Here is an 18,778-nt window from a genome sequence, read left to right as displayed (position 1 = left end):
TATATATATTCACTGTAAAAAACCATAGGTTTCACACACGTTATAGTTAGGAATTAGCATTTAAAAAACCTTGTAAATTCACTTAAAAAACCATAGGTTTCACACATGTTATAGTTAGGTGGATATTTCACTCGTAAAAAACCAATGAAATTCCCCCGTTATAGTTAGTTCAGATAACTATAACTCGCGCGCCCGCAATCCTGCTCATGACGTCACATATTACATCACTCATGACATGGTCAGTGGCATCACTCATGACATCACTGATGACATCATCCTTGTGATAGAGTGGCGGTCGCGCGAGTTATAGTTATCTGAACTAGCTATAACGGGGGAATTTCATTGGTTTTTTACGAGTGAAATATCCACCTAGCTATAACATGTGTGAAACCTATGGTTTTTTCATTGAATTTGTACGTTTTTTTAAATGCTAAGTCATGTATGTATTAATATTTTTTTTATATATCTATTTTACAATAAACTACGTATTAACATTTTTTTTTTTAATGGTTTTTCACTGTGCGCGATTTAAAAAAAAAAAATTAAAATGTTTTTTTCTGCCTTCGGTGTCCTTCAGGGATCCCCTGACAAAGGCTAGGGGGTCAGGAACTCTCTACCCTGCCCCCTTTTCACGTTCGCCACCTTCCTTTTTCACTCTCGCACTGAAAACAAACAAAATGGCGGCCGACACTTCCTGATTTCGACTGATTAGAACGTTGACTGATATGTAACCACCAATCAGAATTACGCTCGTGCACGTTAGGGTGCGCAGCTATAGATATTTATGTGCTTTAACTGCAATTTTCTCAGGAACTACTGAACAGATTGACTCCATATATGCAAAAGGCACATCCCTGACCTGAGGACTACCTCTCTGCCAAATTTCAAGTAATTCTGTTCAGCCGTTCAGGCTGTACCTTCGACTAAAGGTGCTATGGGAAAATGCATGGGGAAAACGTGTTTTGGGACCCCCATTTTTTCTCGGCCCCCGCTTGACGAATCCCCCCGAGACTTTAAGGGTAGGAGCTGAGCGGAGCGCCCCATTAGTTTTGAAAATTTCGCGAAGATTCGTCAACCGGCGCCAAAGTTATTCAAAATAGAATTTTGAGATTTCCTATGGAAACACGGTCCTAACTATAACTATCTACTGGCGACCGCCAGTAGATATATATATATATATATATATATATATATATATATATATATATATATATATATATATATAGTTAGATCTGGGGGTCTCTAGTTGGCAGAGGTATTCACCTTAGACCAAATAGGGACCCTTGCTTCTAGTCAGGGTACAGGGACACACACGGTAGATAACCCCTGCTCACCCTCTAGGTAGCTTGGCTCGAGCAGACAGGCTTATCCCCCAGGCAATGTGTAAGGTATTTGCACGTAGACACCACAATGACCCCTCCTCCGCACACCACAAACTTAGACCACACAGGTGAGTTATATCAAAAATAATATATCTTTATCTAGTTTCCGCAGTTGAAATCAAGCATCACAGGTTTACACAATAGTCGCTTTCTTAGTTGGTCGGGACCGTCAGACGATAGTCTCTAGTCTCTTGAGTGATTCGATACTCACTGAGAATGAATCAGTTTGTAGGCTCTCGATGTTTTAGGCAGCTACGTTGCTCCGGCGGTGTCACTGCGCTCGTTATACAAGCGCTCCTCGGGCTGTTCGGTGCAAGGATTCCACAACTCCCTCGACGAGCCCCCAGTGACGATGTCGACGTCACCGGAGTCAGCCACTCACAGCGCGGCTTCGTAGAGCAGGGAAATACGACTCTCGATCTGCTTCAGGCCTCCGGGTCGCGGCAAGGCACGTGCCGATGAGCACGTCGATCTTCTTGATGCGGCAACCGGTGTCGGGCCCGGCTCGGTGTGGTACTCTCTAGCAAGACAGAGAGCAGCCAGCCCACCTCACAGGCAGATGTTGAGAAGCTTGGTAGAACAGTCCACGGTCCCTGCGGCACACAGCAGCGCAGGTGGGACACAGCAGAGTCTTGAGTTCTTGGCAACCTTTCTATCCCTGGGTTGCGAAACAGGAGGCCAGCTCTTCTCAGGCCCTTGGAGATTCAGTTGAAGACACAGCACACAGCAAAGTCTTGTTTGGTCAAGTGGATAGGGTCAGCACACAGCAGGACCCCTTCTTCTCCTTAGCTTCAGTTGTACGCCAGAACAGGTCAGCCTTTAGAGCACACAGCACGGCAATCTTCCTTTAGTTCTTCAGCGGTCCGTCTTTCAGCAGAGGTTCCTCTCGATGGTCGAATCTAAAAATCTGTTGTCAGGGGTCTTGTACTTATACCCCTAGAAGTCTTTGAAGTCTTTGTGCAAGTGGGTCCTGAGCCCGGTCTGATCCAGTTCTGGGTGTTGCTGGAGCACTTTGTTTTCCTGGCTCCTACATTCTTTTCAGAGCGAGGGGCAAGGTCGTCAGCCGCCCAGCAGGAGGTGGAGCCAGCAGAGTGGCAGGCAGGCACAGCCCTATTCAATCCCAGGTGCTATCTCCTCCCTCCACTCTCCTTGCGATTGTCGCCATTCAGCAGAGGGCTGACTCAGCCAACCTCCCGGGGGATCCCCAGCCCCTGTCACTCTCAAACCAGACAGTCAATCCACAAGCGCCGCCAGGCACACAGAAGGGTCAGACAAGAGAACAGCTACTCTCTAAAAAGTACTGTTCTCCAACTCAGGATTTAAAAACAATCTCTCCTAAAAGATGTGTTATTAAATGCTGAGCTCAGGGATATCAAACACTCATGTCTTATCTTGTTCGTATGAGAAGATAGGCGGATAGCCATTGGCACCCGCCTCCCTCATGTTAGCCTATGGAACAAGATAGCCTTGCAGTAGTGAACACACAAAATGGCCGGTGTTCACTACCAGAACATGTTACCTGCACTAGTACATGCTCTACCTTCTACATACACTGCACCCTGCCCAGGGGGGTACCTTGGGCCTTCCATAGGGATGACTGACGTGTATGAAAAGGGAAGGGTTAGGCCCGGCCAGTGTGGACACTGGCCAGGGGGACATGGCAGTCCGGGGACTGCAGGCAGGCCTGCGGCGGCAGGCCTGAGACACTGTTTTAGGGCTACACAGGTGGGTGGCGCAATCAGCGCTGCAGACCCACTAGTAGCATCCGTCATCACCAGCCCTGGCACACACAGTGCACTTTACTAGGGACTTCATGGTGATACAGATATGCCAATCAGGTATATCCAATCGATACGATATTTTACACAGGGAGCACTTGCACTCTGGCACTGATTAGCAGTGGCAGAGTGTCCAAAGCATCTAAACCAGCAAAACGAAATCCAGCACAGCATCAAAAATCCATGTAGCAGAGGCAAAAGATAGGGGAAAAACCCACGCCAAGGATGTCAGGTCTAACACGTGTCCCCTCCAGCTGAAAGCGGGGAGAACTACCCACCCTCTTGGGAGTTCTCATCGCTAAGGCGGAAAAACCTGGACAGACCATCAGCATTGGCGTGCTCTGTACCGGGACGGTGTTCCACCGTAAAGTCCATTCCCTGTAGGGAGATGGACCACCTCAACAGTTTTGGATTCTCACCCCTCATCTGCATTAGCCATCTGAGGGGCCTGTGGTCGGTCTGAACACGGAAGTGAGTCCCAAACAGGTAGGGCCTCAGCTTCTTCAGGGCCCAGACCACAGCAAATGCTTCCCTTTCAATAGCGCTCCACCTCTATTCCCTGGGAAGTAGCCTCCTACTAATGAAAGCTACGGGTTGGTCCCCGCCCTCGTCGTCCATCTGTGAGAGTACTGCTCCCACGCCTTGCTCTGAAGCGTCTGTCTGCACTACGAACTCACTCGAAAAGTCAGGCGCCTTAAGCACCGGTGCTGTGCACATTGCAGTTTTCAGGGCATCAAAAGCAGTTTGACAGGCCTCGGTCCAATTCACTTTCCTGGGCTGATTTCTAGAGGTTAGTTCCGTCAAGGGGGCAACAATGGTGCCGTATCCCTTGATGAACCGTCTGTAATACCCGGTGAGTCCTAGAAAGGCTCTCACCTCTGTCTGCGTCTTGGGGGGTTCCCAAGCCAGAATGGTATCGATCTTCGCCTGTAGGGGCGCCACCTGGCCGCTCCCCACCTGGTGTCCCAAATACACCACTGATCCCTGCCCTATCTGGCACTTACTAGCCTTGATAGTGAGGCCTGCCTTCTGCAGCGCCCTCAACACTTCACAGAGGTGTTGCAAGTGTTCGTCCCAAGTGGAGCTGAACACAGCAATGTCATCCAGGTATGCGGCGCTGAATTGCTCCAGCCCGGTCAGTACCCGGTTGACCAGTCTCTGGAAGGTGGCAGGGGCATTCTTCAATCCAAAGGGCATGACTCGAAACTGGAAGTGCCCCTCTGGTGTTGTAAATGCCGACCTCTCCTTTGCCCCGTCAGTTAAGGCAATCTGCCAGTACCCCGAAGTCAAATCGAAGGTGCTGAGGTACCGGGCAGCTCCTAACCGATCCACGAGCTCATCAGCTCTGGGGATGGGGTGCGCGTCAGTCTTGCTGACCGCATTGAGCCCGCGGTAGTCCACGCAAAACCGAAGTTCTGACGGGCCACCGGGTGTAGCAGATTTCTTGGGAACGAGGACCACTGGGCTAGCCCAGGGACTGCTAGAGGGCTCAATTACCCCTAACGCCAACATCTTGGAAACTTCTTCCTTGATGCTGGCCCTGACCTTGTCAGCTACTCTGTAAAACTTCTGTTTCACAGGCAGGCTATCTCCAGTGTCCACATCATGGACGCACCAATTGGTGACACCTGGTGTCAGGGAGAACAGGGAGGCAAACTGACCCAACACCTGGCGACAGTCGCTCTGCTGCTCCGGGGTCAGTGTGGGCGAGAGGACCACACCATCTACTGACCCGTCTTGCTCCTTCGCTGCCAGGAGGTCAGGGAGTGGATCACTATCCTCTTCCCCACCGTCATCTGTAGCCATGAGCATCGTCACTTCAGACCTCTCGAAGTGGGGTTTGAGGCGGTTCACATGCAAGACTCTAAGGGGCTGCCTAGGAGTCTTCATGTTGATCAGGTAGGTCACCTCACTCTTGCGCTCTACCACCTCATATGGCCCGGTCCATTTGTCGCGGAGCGCACAAGGCTCCACCGGCGCCATCACCCACACTTTCTGCCCGGGATGAAATTCTACCAGAGTGGTATTCTGGTCGTACCATCTTTTCATCTCCTCCTGGCTGGCTTCTAGGTTCTCCTGAGCGAGCTTCCTGAAGCGCTGCGTTTGGTTGCGGATGGCCAGCACATAGCTGAACACATCCTGGGGGGTTTTCCCACGGGATTTCTCCCACCCCTCCTTCACCAGTGTGAGAGGTCCTCTAACAGGGTGGCCATACAGCAGTTCAAAGGGGCTGAACCCTAAGGACTTCTGAGGCACCTCCCTGTAGGCAAACAACAGGCATGGTAACAAGACGTCCCACTTCCGTCTCATGGGCTCCGCTAGGCCCATAATCATACCTTTCAGGGTGCGGTTGAACCTTTCAACCAATCCATTTCCTTGAGGGTGGTAAGGAGTGGTGAACTTATACGTTACTCCACACTCCTCCCACAGAGACTTCATATACCTAGAGATGAAGTTGGTACCCCGGTCGGAGACCACCTCTCGAGGGAACCCTACACGGGAAAAGATCCCCATCAATGCACGGCCCACCACGGGTGCTGTGATTGTCCTGAGAGGGACTGCTTCTGGGTACCGAGTGGCGTGATCTACCAAGACCAGGATAAACCTGTTGCCTAAGGCGGTCTTGGGATCCAGGGGCCCTACGATATCAATGCCCACCCGCTCGAAAGGGGTGCTCACTACAGGAAACGGCTGGAGGGGCGCCACGCACTTCCCTCCGCTCTTGCCACTGGCTTGACAGGTTTGGCATGACTTACAAAAGGTACCGACGTGCTTCTTCATCTGGGGCCAGTAGAAGTGGGTGACAAGCCTGTGATAGGTCTTGTCTTGCCCCAGATGTCCTGCGAGAGGCACGTCGTGAGCCAGACCCAGTAAGAAGTTCCTGAAGCGCTCGGGTACCACCAGCACACGGGCTGCACCGGGCTCAGCGAACTTAGGCTCACTATACAGTAAGTCATCTTCCCAGTAAATCAAATGTTCCTTGGACCCTAGGCCTGCTGCCTGGTCTGCAGCCTGCTGCCGCACACCAATGAGAGAAGGGCACTCCTTCTGAGCCTGGCAGAATTCCTCCCTGGAGGGGCCACCCTCTTGCTGCCAATAGGTCAGCTCAGGCAACTCCCCCAGTACGGCCACCTGCTCCCCTGTAGGTTCCAGGGCATCCCCCTCAGGTTCCGCTTCCTCCTGGACCGTGGGAACAGTGGGGGCCGGTTTCCCGCGCCCTCTGCCCCTTCCCCTCCTGGCAGGTTCCTGGGCCATCGTTCCAGGCTCCAGTTCTACCAATCCACCCTTACTGGCTGTCATGGCACGTGTGGATACACAGATCCACGCTGGCAGTCCTAACATCTCCAAGTGAGTTCTGTGCTCTACGTCCTTCCATGGAGAACTCTCCAGATCGTTACCCAACAGACAATCTACCGGCAAGGCATCACTGACACAGACTTCCAAGGTACCAGAGACTCCCCCCCATGTAAAGGGAACACGCGCCATCTTGCAGAGGCGAACTGAAGTGTCAGCTGCCACTACTGGGCGGAGCACATTGGGAATTACTTGCTCTTCAGACACCCACTGACACCTGACAGATGTCACACTAGCCCCGGTGTCTCTCAGAGCCTCTATCTCCCTCCCATTGATGGTCACCTTTTGCCCGTATTTCTTAGTGTTAGCGGGTATCAAGGTTTCCTGGACCATCTCCTGGTCTCCTAAAGAGACAAGGGTCATCATAGCTAATCCCGCTTCCCCACTGGAAATCAAATCCCCTCCCAAAGCTACACTAGCTAACCCTGGGACTGGAGCAGCAGCTGGTGCTGGGGGTTTATTGGGACATTTAGGGGCGATGTGCCCCACTTCCCTACAAGCATAGCAAGTAGGCGGTGGTCTGTTGCCCTTAGGGGGCCAAGACCTCTTCGGCTTGGGGGCTTGGGACTCCTTCTCCTGGGAACTGTTTTGGGGCCCTTTAGAGAACTCCTTACTGTTACCCTTGTCCTCCCCACCTTTCTGCTGGGGACCCTGTCCACCCTTGGCTGGCATACTTACCACCCCTTTGTTGACCCTGGTGCTAGTCCAGTGGTCTGCCTCTTTAGCAAGCTCGCTGGGATCAGTTAACTTGCTGTCTAAAAGATGCTGGCGCAGCTCTGGAACACATAGACTACTCAAGTGCTCCCAACTAATCAAGTGACACAACCCCACATAATCAGTAACTTTGCTGCCCTTTATCCAACCTTCCAGTGCACGCGTGTACATACTCACACACTCCACCCACGTACTCGAATCAAGTTTCTTGAAGTTCCTAAACTTCTGTCGGTACTGTTCTGGTGTAAGCCCATACCTGAGGCATAAGGCCTCCTTCATCGTGGGGTAGGTTAAGGTCCCTGCTGCTTCTAAGGGTGCTAAGACATCCCTCCCAGAGGCCTCAAAATGCTTCCACAAACCCGCTCCCCAACTTTTCTCAGGCACTTCATTCATCTTCAAGGCAAGCTCATAGGATCTAAACCACGCATAGATATCCTCACCCCTCTGATAATTCTGCACCAAATCTTTCGGTATGTATACTTTACCCGCCTGTACTGGTTGTGCGCTGCCACCATTCGGACTGGACGCCACCTGTTTGGCTTTAATGTCCAGCTCCCTCATGCTCAACTCATGAGCCAACTGGAGTTTCTTCTCTTCTAACGCAAGAGCGTTCCTCCTCTCCTCCGCCTCTTTCTCACTGTCAAGGCGCAGTTTCCTCTCTTCCGCTTGAGCTTTGAGCTTAAAAAGTTCAATCTCATGGGCTCTAACCCTTTGGTTTTCCTCCAGCTCCTCTGGTGAGAGGCTCCTACTGGAATGGGCGCTGCCAGCCCTAGACGCTGGCCTATTCACTGGCAGATCATCGGATCCAAATCCGTGCTCCGGTGTGCCATCCCCTTCCGTAGTTTCCTCGGTTGCGCCATTCTTGGCCTCCCACCAGGCCCTTAGAGCTTTCTGTAGCTCCGTCCTGTTGGCGCTGCCCTTCGCTGGGCATCCAAGCTGCTTGCAGAATTGCTTTAGGTGCTCCTTCTTGTACGTGAGCAACTTTTCTACTTCAAATTGCAATTCCGACTCCTCACCTACTCCATTCAGAGACATGATGCTTCGTCGATCCTCCAAGAATAGTCTTCGCAAAAACTTTGTGCGATGCAACTGCTTACTAGATTAGTGATGTACAAAGAGTCACTGCAGGTCAAGTGCAAATACTGGTTCTAATCCGCACCGCTGACCACCAATGTTAGATCTGGGGGTCTCTAGTTGGCAGAGGTATTCACCTTAGACCAAATAGGGACCCTTGCTTCTAGTCAGGGTACAGGGACACACACAGTAGATAACCCCTGCTCACCCTCTAGGTAGCTTGGCTCGAGCAGACAGGCTTATCCCCCAGGCAATGTGTAAGGTATTTGCACGTAGACACCACAATGACCCCTCCTCCGCACACCACAAACTTAGACCACACAGGTGAGTTATATCAAAAATAATATATCTTTATCTAGTTTCCGCAGTTGAAATCAAGCATCACAGGTTTACACAATAGTCGCTTTCTTAGTTGGTCGGGACCGTCAGACGATAGTCTCTAGTCTCTTGAGTGATTCGATACTCACTGAGAATGAATCAGTTTGTAGGCTCTCGATGTTTTAGGCAGCTACGTTGCTCCGGCGGTGTCACTGCGCTCGTTATACAAGCGCTCCTCGGGCTGTTCGGTGCAAGGATTCCACAACTCCCTCGACGAGCCCCCAGTGACGATGTCGACGTCACCGGAGTCAGCCACTCACAGCGCGGCTTCGTAGAGCAGGGAAATACGACTCTCGATCTGCTTCAGGCCTCCGGGTCGCGGCAAGGCACGTGCCGATGAGCACGTCGATCTTCTTGATGCGGCAACCGGTGTCGGGCCCGGCTCGGTGTGGTACTCTCTAGCAAGACAGAGAGCAGCCAGCCCACCTCACAGGCAGATGTTGAGAAGCTTGGTAGAACAGTCCACGGTCCCTGCGGCACACAGCAGCGCAGGTGGGACACAGCAGAGTCTTGAGTTCTTGGCAACCTTTCTATCCCTGGGTTGCGAAACAGGAGGCCAGCTCTTCTCAGGCCCTTGGAGATTCAGTTGAAGACACAGCACACAGCAAAGTCTTGTTTGGTCAAGTGGATAGGGTCAGCACACAGCAGGACCCCTTCTTCTCCTTAGCTTCAGTTGTACGCCAGAACAGGTCAGCCTTTAGAGCACACAGCACGGCAATCTTCCTTTAGTTCTTCAGCGGTCCGTCTTTCAGCAGAGGTTCCTCTCGATGGTCGAATCTAAAAATCTGTTGTCAGGGGTCTTGTACTTATACCCCTAGAAGTCTTTGAAGTCTTTGTGCAAGTGGGTCCTGAGCCCGGTCTGATCCAGTTCTGGGTGTTGCTGGAGCACTTTGTTTTCCTGGCTCCTACATTCTTTTCAGAGCGAGGGGCAAGGTCGTCGGCCGCCCAGCAGGAGGTGGAGCCAGCAGAGTGGCAGGCAGGCACAGCCCTATTCAATCCCAGGTGCTATCTCCTCCCTCCACTCTCCTTGCGATTGTCGCCATTCAGCAGAGGGCTGACTCAGCCAACCTCCCGGGGGATCCCCAGCCCCTGTCACTCTCAAACCAGACAGTCAATCCACAAGCGCCGCCAGGCACACAGAAGGGTCAGACAAGAGAACAGCTACTCTCTAAAAAGTACTGTTCTCCAACTCAGGATTTAAAAACAATCTCTCCTAAAAGATGTGTTATTAAATGCTGAGCTCAGGAATATCAAACACTCATGTCTTATCTTGTTCGTATGAGAAGATAGGCGGATAGCCATTGGCACCCGCCTCCCTCATGTTAGCCTATGGAACAAGATAGCCTTGCAGTAGTGAACACACAAAATGCCCGGTGTTCACTACCAGAACATGTTACCTGCACTAGTACATGCTCTACCTTCTACATACACTGCACCCTGCCCAGGGGGGTACCTTGGGCCTTCCATAGGGATGACTGACGTGTATGAAAAGGGAAGGGTTAGGCCCGGCCAGTGTGGACACTGGCCAGGGGGACATGGCAGTCCGGGGACTGCAGGCAGGCCTGCGGCGGCAGGCCTGAGACACTGTTTTAGGGCTACACAGGTGGGTGGCGCAATCAGCGCTGCAGACCCACTAGTAGCATCCGTCATCACCAGCCCTGGCACACACAGTGCACTTTACTAGGGACTTCATGGTGATACAGATATGCCAATCAGGTATATCCAATCGATACGATATTTTACACAGGGAGCACTTACACTCTGGCACTGATTAGCAGTGGCAGAGTGTCCAAAGCATCTAAACCAGCAAAACGAAATCCAGCACAGCATCAAAAATCCATGTAGCAGAGGCAAAAGATAGGGGAAAAACCCACGCCAAGGATGTCAGGTCTAACACGTGTCCCCTCCAGCTGAAAGCGGGGAGAACTACCCACCCTCTTGGGAGTTCTCATCGCTAAGGCGGAAAAACCTGGACAGACCATCAGCATTGGCGTGCTCTGTACCGGGACGGTGTTCCACCGTAAAGTCCATTCCCTGTAGGGAGATGGACCACCTCAACAGTTTTGGATTCTCACCCCTCATCTGCATTAGCCATCTGAGGGGCCTGTGGCCGGTCTGAACACGGAAGTGAGTCCCAAACAGGTAGGGCCTCAGCTTCTTCAGGGCCCAGACCACAGCAAATGCTTCCCTTTCAATAGCGCTCCACCTCTGTTCCCTGGGAAGTAGCCTCCTACTAATGAAAGCTACGGGTTGGTCCCCGCCCTCGTCGTCCATCTGTGAGAGTACTGCTCCCACGCCTTGCTCTGAAGCGTCTGTCTGCACTACGAACTCACTCGAAAAGTCAGGCGCCTTAAGCACCGGTGCTGTGCACATTGCAGTTTTCAGGGCATCAAAAGCAGTTTGACAGGCCTCGGTCCAATTCACTTTCCTGGGCTGATTTCTAGAGGTTAGTTCCGTCAAGGGGGCAACAATGGTGCCGTATCCCTTGATGAACCGTCTGTAATACCCGGTGAGTCCTAGAAAGGCTCTCACCTCTGTCTGCGTCTTGGGGGGTTCCCAAGCCAGAATGGTATCGATCTTCGCCTGTAGGGGCGCCACCTGGCCGCTCCCCACCTGGTGTCCCAAATACACCACTGATCCCTGCCCTATCTGGCACTTACTAGCCTTGATAGTGAGGCCTGCCTTCTGCAGCGCCCTCAACACTTCACAGAGGTGTTGCAAGTGTTCGTCCCAAGTGGAGCTGAACACAGCAATGTCATCCAGGTATGCGGCGCTGAATTGCTCCAGCCCGGTCAGTACCCGGTTGACCAGTCTCTGGAAGGTGGCAGGGGCATTCTTCAATCCAAAGGGCATGACTCGAAACTGGAAGTGCCCCTCTGGTGTTGAAAATGCCGACCTCTCCTTTGCCCCGTCAGTTAAGGCAATCTGCCAGTACCCCGAAGTCAAATCGAAGGTGCTGAGGTACCGGGCAGCTCCTAACCGATCCACGAGCTCATCAGCTCTGGGGATGGGGTGCGCGTCAGTCTTGCTGACCGCATTGAGCCCGCGGTAGTCCACGCAAAACCGAAGTTCTGACGGGCCACCGGGTGTAGCAGATTTCTTGGGAACGAGGACCACTGGGCTAGCCCAGGGACTGCTAGAGGGCTCAATTACCCCTAACGCCAACATCTTGGAAACTTCTTCCTTGATGCTGGCCCTGACCTTGTCAGCTACTCTGTAAAACTTCTGTTTCACAGGCAGGCTATCTCCAGTGTCCACATCATGGACGCACCAATTGGTGACACCTGGTGTCAGGGAGAACAGGGAGGCAAACTGACCCAACACCTGGCGACAGTCGCTCTGCTGCTCCGGGGTCAGTGTGGGCGAGAGGACCACACCATCTACTGACCCGTCTTGCTCCTTCGCTGCCAGGAGGTCAGGGAGTGGATCACTATCCTCTTCCCCACCGTCATCTGTAGCCATGAGCATCGTCACTTCAGACCTCTCGAAGTGGGGTTTGAGGCGGTTCACATGCAAGACTCTAAGGGGCTGCCTAGGAGTCTTCATGTTGATCAGGTAGGTCACCTCACTCTTGCGCTCTACCACCTCATATGGCCCGGTCCATTTGTCGCGGAGCGCACAAGGCTCCACCGGCGCCATCACCCACACTTTCTGCCCGGGATGAAATTCTACCAGAGTGGTATTCTGGTCGTACCATCTTTTCATCTCCTCCTGGCTGGCTTCTAGGTTCTCCTGAGCGAGCTTCCTGAAGCGCTGCGTTTGGTTGCGGATGGCCAGCACATAGCTGAACACATCCTGGGGGGTTTTCCCACGGGATTTCTCCCACCCCTCCTTCACCAGTGTGAGAGGTCCTCTAACAGGGTGGCCATACAGCAGTTCAAAGGGGCTGAACCCTAAGGACTTCTGAGGCACCTCCCTGTAGGCAAACAACAGGCATGGTAACAAGACGTCCCACTTCCGTCTCATGGGCTCCGCTAGGCCCATAATCATACCTTTCAGGGTGCGGTTGAACCTTTCAACCAATCCATTTCCTTGAGGGTGGTAAGGAGTGGTGAACTTATACGTTACTCCACACTCCTCCCACAGAGACTTCATATACCTAGAGATGAAGTTGGTACCCCGGTCGGAGACCACCTCTCGAGGGAACCCTACACGGGAAAAGATCCCCATCAATGCACGGCCCACCACGGGTGCTGTGATTGTCCTGAGAGGGACTGCTTCTGGGTACCGAGTGGCGTGATCTACCAAGACCAGGATAAACCTGTTGCCTAAGGCGGTCTTGGGATCCAGGGGCCCTACGATATCAATGCCCACCCGCTCGAAAGGGGTGCTCACTACAGGAAACGGCTGGAGGGGCGCCACGCACTTCCCTCCGCTCTTGCCACTGGCTTGACAGGTTTGGCATGACTTACAAAAGGTACCGACGTGCTTCTTCATCTGGGGCCAGTAGAAGTGGGTGACAAGCCTGTGATAGGTCTTGTCTTGCCCCAGATGTCCTGCGAGAGGCACGTCGTGAGCCAGACCCAGTAAGAAGTTCCTGAAGCGCTCGGGTACCACCAGCACACGGGCTGCACCGGGCTCAGCGAACTTAGGCTCACTATACAGTAAGTCATCTTCCCAGTAAATCAAATGTTCCTTGGACCCTAGGCCTGCTGCCTGGTCTGCAGCCTGCTGCCGCACACCAATGAGAGAAGGGCACTCCTTCTGAGCCTGGCAGAATTCCTCCCTGGAGGGGCCACCCTCTTGCTGCCAATAGGTCAGCTCAGGCAACTCCCCCAGTACGGCCACCTGCTCCCCTGTAGGTTCCAGGGCATCCCCCTCAGGTTCCGCTTCCTCCTGGACCGTGGGAACTGTGGGGGCCGGTTTCCCGCGCCCTCTGCCCCTTCCCCTCCTGGCAGGTTCCTGGGCCATCGTTCCAGGCTCCAGTTCTACCAATCCACCCTTACTGGCTGTCATGGCACGTGTGGATACACAGATCCACGCTGGCAGTCCTAACATCTCCAAGTGAGTTCTGTGCTCTACGTCCTTCCATGGAGAACTCTCCAGGTCGTTACCCAACAGACAATCTACCGGCAAGGCATCACTGACACAGACTTCCAAGGTACCAGAGACTCCCCCCCATGTAAAGGGAACACGCGCCATCTTGCAGAGGCGAACTGAAGTGTCAGCTGCCACTACTGGGCGGAGCACATTGGGAATTACTTGCTCTTCAGACACCCACTGACACCTGACAGATGTCACACTAGCCCCGGTGTCTCTCAGAGCCTCTATCTCCCTCCCATTGATGGTCACCTTTTGCCCGTATTTCTTAGTGTTAGCGGGTATCAAGGTTTCCTGGACCATCTCCTGGTCTCCTAAAGAGACAAGGGTCATCATAGCTAATCCCGCTTCCCCACTGGAAATCAAATCCCCTCCCAAAGCTACACTAGCTAACCCTGGGACTGGAGCAGCAGCTGGTGCTGGGGGTTTATTGGGACATTTAGGGGCGATGTGCCCCACTTCCCTACAAGCATAGCAAGTAGGCGGTGGTCTGTTGCCCTTAGGGGGCCAAGACCTCTTCGGCTTGGGGGCTTGGGACTCCTTCTCCTGGGAACTGTTTTGGGGCCCTTTAGAGAACTCCTTACTGTTACCCTTGTCCTCCCCACCTTTCTGCTGGGGACCCTGTCCACCCTTGGCTGGCATACTTACCACCCCTTTGTTGACCCTGGTGCTAGTCCAGCGGTCTGCCTCTTTAGCAAGCTCGCTGGGATCAGTTAACTTGCTGTCTAAAAGATGCTGGCGCAGCTCTGGAACACATAGACTACTCAAGTGCTCCCAACTAATCAAGTGACACAATCCCACATAATCAGTAACTTTGCTGCCCTTTATCCAACCTTCCAGTGCACGCGTGTACATACTCACACACTCCACCCACGTACTCGAATCAAGTTTCTTGAAGTTCCTAAACTTCTGTCGGTACTGTTCTGGTGTAAGCCCATACCTGAGGCATAAGGCCTCCTTCATCGTGGGGTAGGTTAAGGTCCCTGCTGCTTCTAAGGGTGCTAAGACATCCCTCCCAGAGGCCTCAAAATGCTTCCACAAACCCGCTCCCCAACTTTTCTCAGGCACTTCATTCATCTTCAAGGCAAGCTCATAGGATCTAAATCACGCATAGATATCCTCACCCCTCTGATAATTCTGCACCAAATCTTTCGGTATGTATACTTTACCCGCCTGTACTGGTTGTGCGCTGCCACCATTCGGACTGGACGCCACCTGTTTGGCTTTAATGTCCAGCTCCCTCATGCTCAACTCATGAGCCAACTGGAGTTTCTTCTCTTCTAACGCAAGAGCGTTCCTCCTCTCCTCCGCCTCTTTCTCACTGTCAAGGCGCAGTTTCCTCTCTTCCGTTTGAGCTTTGAGCTTAAAAAGTTCAATCTCATGGGCTCTAACCCTTTGGTTTTCCTCCAGCTCCTCTGGTGAGAGGCTCCTACTGGAATGGGCGCTGCCAGCCCTAGACGCTGGCCTATTCACAGGCAGATCATCGGATCCAAATCCGTGCTCCGGTGTGCCATCCCCTTCCGTAGTTTCCTCGGTTGCGCCATTCTTGGCCTCCCACCAGGCCCTTAGAGCTTTCTGTAGCTCCGTCCTGTTGGCGCTGCCCTTCGCTGGGCATCCAAGCTGCTTGCAGAATTGCTTTAGGTGCTCCTTCTTGTACGTGAGCAACTTTTCTACTTCAAATTGCAATTCCGACTCCTCACCCTCTCCATTCAGAGACATGATGCTTCGTCGATCCTCCAAGAATAGTCTTCGCAAAAACTTCGTGCGATGCAACTGCTTACTAGATTAGTGATGTACAAAGAGTCACTGCAGGTCAAGTGCAAATACTGGTTCTAATCCGCACCGCTGACCACCAATGTTAGATCTGGGGGTCTCTAGTTGGCAGAGGTATTCACCTTAGACCAAATAGGGACCCTTGCTTCTAGTCAGGGTACAGGGACACACACAGTAGATAACCCCTGCTCACCCTCTAGGTAGCTTGGCTCGAGCAGACAGGCTTATCCCCCAGGCAATGTGTAAGGTATTTGCACGTAGACACCACAATGACCCCTCCTCCGCACACCACAAACTTAGACCACACAGGTGAGTTATATCAAAAATAATATATCTTTATCTAGTTTCCGCAGTTGAAATCAAGCATCACAGGTTTACACAATAGTCGCTTTCTTAGTTGGTCGGGACCGTCAGACGATAGTCTCTAGTCTCTTGAGTGATTCGATACTCACTGAGAATGAATCAGTTTGTAGGCTCTCGATGTTTTAGGCAGCTACGTTGCTCCGGCGGTGTCACTGCGCTCGTTATACAAGCGCTCCTCGGGCTGTTCGGTGCAAGGATTCCACAACTCCCTCGACGAGCCCCCAGTGACGATGTCGACGTCACCGGAGTCAGCCACTCACAGCGCGGCTTCGTAGAGCAGGGAAATACGACTCTCGATCTGCTTCAGGCCTCCGGGTCGCGGCAAGGCACGTGCCGATGAGCACGTCGATCTTCTTGATGCGGCAACCGGTGTCGGGCCCGGCTCGGTGTGGTACTCTCTAGCAAGACCGAGAGCAGCCAGCCCACCTCACAGGCAGATGTTGAGAAGCTTGGTAGAACAGTCCACGGTCCCTGCGGGACACAGCAGAGTCTTGAGTTCTTGGCAACCTTTCTATCCCTGGGTTGCGAAACAGGAGGCCAGCTCTTCTCAGGCCCTTGGAGATTCAGTTGAAGACACAGCACACAGCAAAGTCTTGTTTGGTCAAGTGGATAGGGTCAGCACACAGCAGGACCCCTTCTTCTCCTTAGCTTCAGTTGTACGCCAGAACAGGTCAGCCTTTAGAGCACACAGCACGGCAATCTTCCTTTAGTTCTTCAGCGGTCCGTCTTTCAGCAGAGGTTCCTCTCGATGGTCGAATCTAAAAATCTGTTGTCAGGGGTCTTGTACTTATACCCCTAGAAGTCTTTGAAGTCTTTGTGCAAGTGGGTCCTGAGCCCGGTCTGATCCAGTTCTGGGTGTTGCTGGAGCACTTTGTTTTCCTGGCTCCTACATTCTTTTCAGAGCGAGGGGCAAGGTCGTCAGCCGCCCAGCAGGAGGTGGAGCCAGCAGAGTGGCAGGCAGGCACAGCCCTATTCAATCCCAGGTGCTATCTCCTCCCTCCACTCTCCTTGCGATTGTCGCCATTCAGCAGAGGGCTGACTCAGCCAACCTCCCGGGGGATCCCCAGCCCCTGTCACTCTCAAACCAGACAGTCAATCCACAAGCGCGCCCAGGCACACAGAAGGGTCAGACAAGAGAACAGCTACTCTCTAAAAAGTACTGTTATCCAACTCAGGATTTAAAAACAATCTCTCCTAAAAGATGTGTTATTAAATGCTGAGCTCAGGGATATCAAACACTCATGTCTTATCTTGTTCGTATGAGAAGATAGGCGGATAGCCATTGGCACCCGCCTCCCTCATGTTAGCCTATGGAACAAGATAGCCTTGCAGTAGTGAACACACAAAATGGCCGGTGTTCACTACCAGAACATGTTACCTGCACTAGTACATGCTCTACCTTCTACATACACTGCACCCTGCCCAGGGGGGTACCTTGGGCCTTCCATAGGGATGACTGACGTGTATGAAAAGGGAAGGGTTAGGCCCGGCCAGTGTGGACACTGGCCAGGGGGACATGGCAGTCCGGGGACTGCAGGCAGGCCTGCGGCGGCAGGCCTAAGACACTGTTTTAGGGCTACACAGGTGGGTGGCGCAATCAGCGCTGCAGACCCACTAGTAGCATCCGTCATCACCAGCCCTGGCACACACAGTGCACTTTACTAGGGACTTCATGGTGATACAGATATGCCAATCAGGTATATCCAATCGATACGATATTTTACACAGGGAGCACTTACACTCTGGCACTGATTAGCAGTGGCAGAGTGTCCAAAGCATCTAAACCAGCAAAACGAAATCCAGCACAGCATCAAAAATCCATGTAGCAGAGGCAAAAGATAGGGGAAAAACCCACGCCAAGGATGTCAGGTCTAACATATATATATATATATATGTATATATACACACACTTAATACTACCCTGCAAAATACTTATATTTACATGTACATTTTTCTACCACGCATATATGCCTTTACCATTCATTCCTTTACAACAAAATTATTTGAAGAGACATCCGTGGTAAAGGCATACTTATAGTAAAAATTGTGGCTGTAAAAACAGTCGTGGTAAAGACCGTTTCATTGTAAAGACATTCGTGGTTTTGCCCTCTTGTTGTAAACAATGTTGCCATGAATATCAAACTCCAAGGGAAAAGCTTGGGAAAACTTAGTGGCCAAGGTTAGTGCTAAGTACAATTGTGAACTGGATAACATCACAGACTTCATGTGAATGTAGCCATGCATACTGCCCACTGCACTATCGTGCCCTGAGTTTAATTTGTTACAAAATAACAAAAATTAAATAAAAAAAATAGTGTAGGGTCTGTTGCTCAATATCAGCAAGACGCAAGCTTCCTCGTCTTGATTTCATCTCATTCCCCTTTATTCTCTTCCCTAAATGCTCTTTTACATCCCTGCTGTCTCCCATTGTCCTTATTTTCCCATCTTTATTCTTTCTTCCATTACTGCCTTTCTCTCTTTTGCTAAAGCTCAAAATCTAATGAAGAAAGACCAGCCCAATCCCCACAATTAAGTGCAGGTGCCCACCACATGTAAGTAGGGACACCAAATACTGGTGTTCCTAACGTGCATGGAGCTCAGAGCTTTTTGGAACCAAATTGTCCCACGAAACGAGAAGGCACACATGCATGACCTTGGTATGCTGGCAATACTCCATGTGCCTTCTTACAGGCATCATCCTCTCACTCATGAACACCAGAGTTAATCACACGGTGCTACCCCCTATCTCCCACAACCCAGGAGTTTACTTAACTGAAAAAATAAAGAATTTCTCAGAATGGGTATGCGCCATGCTCTGGTCTTTATTACGAAGGGGATCTTTGCTTAAAAAAAAGCTTTAAAAAGCGCCATTGCTGGCAACGTGGACTTCAATATAGTTATAACACAAACAGGCGTCTAGGA

The sequence above is a fragment of the Triturus cristatus genome, chromosome 11 (genome assembly GCF_964204655.1).
Source record: "Triturus cristatus chromosome 11, aTriCri1.1, whole genome shotgun sequence".
Classification (NCBI taxonomy): domain Eukaryota; kingdom Metazoa; phylum Chordata; class Amphibia; order Caudata; family Salamandridae; genus Triturus; species Triturus cristatus.
The sequence above is the reverse complement of the archived record's forward strand: the minus strand, read 5'-3'. Positions refer to the sequence as shown.